The sequence below is a fragment of the Dromiciops gliroides genome, chromosome 1 (assembly GCF_019393635.1).
Source record: "Dromiciops gliroides isolate mDroGli1 chromosome 1, mDroGli1.pri, whole genome shotgun sequence".
In the NCBI taxonomy this organism is placed as follows: domain Eukaryota; kingdom Metazoa; phylum Chordata; class Mammalia; order Microbiotheria; family Microbiotheriidae; genus Dromiciops; species Dromiciops gliroides.
This window is the reverse complement of record NC_057861.1, coordinates 10519756-10524814: the sequence shown is the minus strand read 5'-3', so window position 1 is coordinate 10524814 and position 5059 is coordinate 10519756. Positions and strand designations below refer to the sequence as shown.

General features: G+C 44.9%; 1 pseudogene; it reads right to left on the bottom strand.

Annotated features, from left to right (window-relative positions):
- Positions 1-2988: 2988 nt before the first annotated feature.
- On the bottom strand, positions 2989-3087 carry LOC122737600 (annotated as a pseudogene).
- Between the last annotated feature and the right edge of the window lie 1972 nt (positions 3088-5059).

Below are 5059 nucleotides of genomic sequence, written 5' to 3'. Positions count from 1 at the left end.
TATTTTTGTAAAAACGCGTCCTTCTCTTCTTTCTTTGCTCTTTTTGGGGCATGGGCCCAGTTGTGATATCTGTTGTGAATCTAGAGAACAAGACTTAGTTTTCTAGGACCTGATCTTCTTTGGGATGAACTAATGAACATATTTCTAGATTTGTAATAGTAAGGATTGAAAATGGCACCAGGGAGCAGCTAGGTGGCGCTGCAGTGGATAAAGCACCGGCCCTGGAGTCAGGAGGACCTGAGTTCAAATCTGGCCTCAGACACTTAACACTTACTAGCTGTGTGACCCTGGGCAAGTCACTTAACCCCAATTGCCTCACTAAAAAAAAAAAAAAAAAGAAAGAAAGAAAGAAAGAAAATGGCACCAAAGACATCCTTGATGAAAATGGGAGAAGGCAGTAGGTGGAAGGGCTTCTGCCCAGGATAATCTACTCCAGACCCCATCCTCACAATCATTTGCAAATTGTTGCACAGTTGCAACTTGACTGGGCTGTGCACAGTACCCAAGATCCCTCTGGGATGATCTCGGTAACAAAACTAAAGGCATTTGACTGAGTAGGTGGAAAACAACTTAACAACCCAGCCTAAGCATCTTCTGTGCCTATATTAAGGTCCACGAGATTATTCCACAGATGTAGCCTCGGAGGTCACTCTATTCCATTGTTCCTTGACCACCCACACCAAGGGAAGCACAAATCAGGGAGATGTCTCTTCCCCAAAGGTGTTCTCCAGTGCTGTAGAGGATGCCCAGGGCAGAGGGTCAGTGGAGGAGGGAAGGTTGTCCAGGTGATCTTCTTTGCATGTGTTCCTGGGCTGACTGAAGAGAGCCTGAGACCATGGCAGGACCTCTTCAGTGACATCCAACCCTCTGGGAGAGAGCTCACGGTGGCCATCCGCACAAGATGTCAAGAGTCACCATTGCATCCCACCCACAGCTCTCTCCCAGAACGCTGCACCTTCTTAAACACTGACAATTCCCAGATGTGGTCTGAACCAAATTAAAATGTAAAGGGGAGGGGGCAGCTAGATGGGGCAGTGGATAAAGCACCACCCCTGGATTCAGGAGGACCTGAGTTCAAATCTGGCCTCAGACACCTAACACTCACTAGCTGTGTGACCCTGGGCAAGTCACTTAACCCCAATTGCCTCACCAAAAAAAATTTTTTTAATTTTAAAATTAAGGAATGGTGACTCTTGTCACTTACTAGCTGTGTGACCCTGGGCAAGTCACTTAACCCCAATTGCCTCACCAAAAAAAAAATGTAAAGGGGAAATATTTAACAAAATAAATAAAAATACAGGGCGGGCCAAAAATCACTGTGTTTTGAGAACTTTTTGAAATTTATTTTCTCTTTATTTTTCACCATTTATGAGGTTTGATTTTTCACATATAACAAATTCATTTCCTAGATATACAGTATATATGTATTATACATACACACACACACACACACACACACACACATATGCATGCTTCCCTAGCCTCCTCTAAGTCCCAGCTAAAGTCCCATCTTCTACAGAAAACCTGGGACAGCTAGGTGGCAGCATAGTGCCTAGAGCGCTGGGCCTGGAGTCAGCAACACCCATCTTCCTGAGTTCAAATCCAGCCTTAGACATTTAATAGATGTGAGACCCTGAGCAAGCCATTTCCCCTGTTTGCCTCAGTTTCCTCATCTGTAAAGTAAGCTGAAGAAGGAAATGGCAAACCACTCTGGTATCTCTGCCAAGAAAACCCCAAATAGGGTCACAAAAAGTTGGACACGACTGAACAATACCAGAAAGCCTTTCCTGGTCTCTCTTAATTCCAGTTCATTTCCTCTATTGATTATTTCCCATTTTATCCGATCGCTTGTTTGTACATAGTTATTTGTGACTCCTTGAGGGCAGGGACTGTCTTCTACCATCCTTTGTAGCCTCAGTGCCTCTGAGACTTAGAGATAGAAGGGACCTCTAAGGCTATCAGTCTGACCCCTCATTTTTCAGAGGAAGGCTAGCCAGGTAAGGTGGCTTGTCCAGGTTACACAGACTGTAACTGTCAGAAGTGGGATCTGAACTTTAGAGCTAGAGTTCTTTCCATTGTACAACCAGTCCATGTCCCTCTCTTATGCATGCATTCATTCATTCATTCAATTCATTCATCCATCCATCCATTTATTCATTCATTCAATTCATCCATCCATCCATCCATCCATCCATTCATTCATTCAACCATCAGATCTCTGTAGGAGAATCACAGATGTCAGTGATAGATGACGCCACAGAGACCATTTAATCTAACCCACACCTGAACTAGAATCCTCTCAAGTGCCTAAGAATTCAGCAAGGGATCATCTAATGATTGTTGGAGGATCTGCTGGCTTCTGAGGTGGCTCAGGCCAGTTTTGGACAGCTCCAGTTACCAAGAGCCTGGACACACAGTTTATCTGAGTCCGTTTTCCTACCCTCATTCATCCTCAAAAAGTAAAAATTAGGATTAAGTGGGGATTTTCCAGTGACACAGAAACAGAGTTCAGAGGATTTACTGTTTTCTTCCAGTCAAGGGACAGGGTGTTGAAATCCAATGCATTATAGAGTCCTCTCAACCATCTTTCCAGTCTTATTTCCAATTATTCTCCTTTATATATTCTCTCTTTCAGGCAAAGCAGCCTCTAACCACATAACAATCCAACCTGATAAACATTTATTAAGTACCTACTATGCACCAGGCACTAAGTGCAGAGTAGAGGAGGCTAAGCTGAGTTTCCCATCCCTCTCTTCCCCACTCCCCATCCTGTGTACCCTAGGGGCTGCCCTGCCATGGTGTCTCTGGCTCTGTCTCCATCCTCCCATCTCCTTCAGCAGAGGGGCTGCTTCAGGTGCCTTGCCCTGGCATGGCTTGTGATAACTGCTGGGGAATGGATCAAAATGCCTGCTTTGAATCCTGGTGGGGAGAGGACCTGAGCATGTTATACCTCTCCTTCCACTTTAGGGATTCTTAGCCTGTGGGTCCTTGAATTTGTCTTCACGAATTTGAGTGTCATCCTTGCGTAGGAGCCATGCTAATCTTCTTTGTATCGTTCCAATTTTAGTATATGTGCTCCTGAAGCACGCACTTGAATGTGTCTTGAACTGTTTTTTATGATTGTTGATTTCCTTTGTAAATCTCTGTATTTTATGTTATCATTATAAATATTATTCTTGGGGCAGCTAGGTGGCGCAGTGGATAGAGCACCAGCCCTGGAGTCAGGAATACCTGAGTTCAAATCCGACCTCACACACTTAACACTTACCAGCTGTGTGACCCTGGGCAAGTCACTTAACCCCAATTGCCTCACTAAAAAATAAACAAACAAACAAACAAATAAATATTATTCTTAAAATGTTATTCTGAGAAGGGGCACCTCTGGGCGACTGCCAGTGAGGGTCTGTGACACAAGAGAAGGTAAGAACTCTTGTCGTAGACAAGGAAGTCAACGAGAGCAGAGACTGTTTCTAACCAGCCATGGAGTCAGAGGACCTGGGTTCAAAATCCCAACTCTGACACTTATTACCTGCATGAGGTTAGGCAGGTCACTTAGTCCCTCTTGACCTCAGTTTCCTCAGCTGTAAAATGAAGGAGTGGAAAAGACTGGTGGTCCCTTCTAGCTCTGGGATTTTGTTGTCATTTAGTTGTGTCTGACTCTTCTTGACCCCATTTGGGCTTTTCTTGGCAAAGATACTAGAATGGTTTGCCATTTCCTTTTCCCGTTCATTTTACAGCTGAGGAAACTGAGGTAAACAGGGTAAAGTGACTTGCCCAGGGTCACACAGCTAGTAAGTGTCCGTGGCTGGATTTGAACTCAGGAAGATGAGTCTTCCTGACTCCAGGCTGGGCACTCTGTACACTATGGCGCCCCCTAGCTGCCCCTGAAATTCTGAATCTGTATTAAGTCTGAGGCCAGAGGGGTCAGGGAAGTGCCTGGGATTTGTAGTCAGAGGCCTTGCTTTCCCCTCTCTGGCTCTTAGCATCCTCTTCGGTGGAATGAGGGAGTTGAATGTGAGACTTTCTTTGTCTTGACCATTCATATTGGGTACAAGAATTATCTTTTTCTTTCCTTTAAATGGAATGGGGAGGTGAGATGGAAAGGAGTTCCCCCTCTCTAACCCCCACCCAAAAGGGAGAAGAGGATGGTATATTTGGAAACTCTAATTTTAGCTGGTGTTCAAGTTCAGAATTTTAAAAAATGTAATAGAAGAAAAAATAAGTGAAATAAAATAAAACAAAAGGAGGGCCTTTGGCCATCTGTAAGGTCTCCTCCAGCCCTAAATATTATGCAATGTGAGCCACTGGTGAGCTTCTCTTAGGGAGCCTTGGGGTCCGGGCCAGGAAAAGTGGGGGTGGGGGGAGAGGAGGGTGGGTCTCGGGGCCTTAATCTGCCCCCAGGCTGGCTCCTCAAGCTCCCCCCCCCCACCATTCCTAGCTGGCAGGGTGGGGGGAGTCTCCTTGCCAAATCAGGGAAAGGGTGGCATGTGGGTGGGTTTACAAAGATACTTTGCTGGGACATGTTCACTGGAAATAAAAATGGGAATTCTAAGCAACTTCCAAGTGAGGAAGGCCTCATCCTCAAACTTTTGGCCCTTCTTCCTTCCTTCCCAGCCGGTAGGTTAGGACCAAGTGTCCCCCACTCATGGGATCTTAGACAATTGTCTAATTGTTGCAACAATTAGACAATCTTTGACAAATGTTTAACAACCAGCTTGGGGTGGGGAGGGATTATATATACTAGAAACTCTTAATTTTAATGTGTAATATTTAGCATTTTCTCCATTACTTTCTGGACAATGCATAAAACAAAAAAATCAAACCCCGATTTGCTGTGTTTTCAGATTTCCAAGGTCTAAATACTGAGCAGGAAAATTTAACAATCAGCTCTTGTAAACCCTTGCAAGCTAGTATTTTCATTCTCTCTCTCTGTCTCTCTCTCCTCTCCTATCTCTTTCACTCACTCACACACACACACACTCTGCCGCTCTTGACCCACTGGTGGTTGGGTAAAGCATGTCTTACACCTCCTCCCTGAGGTGCAAGGGCCTTCTCGTCC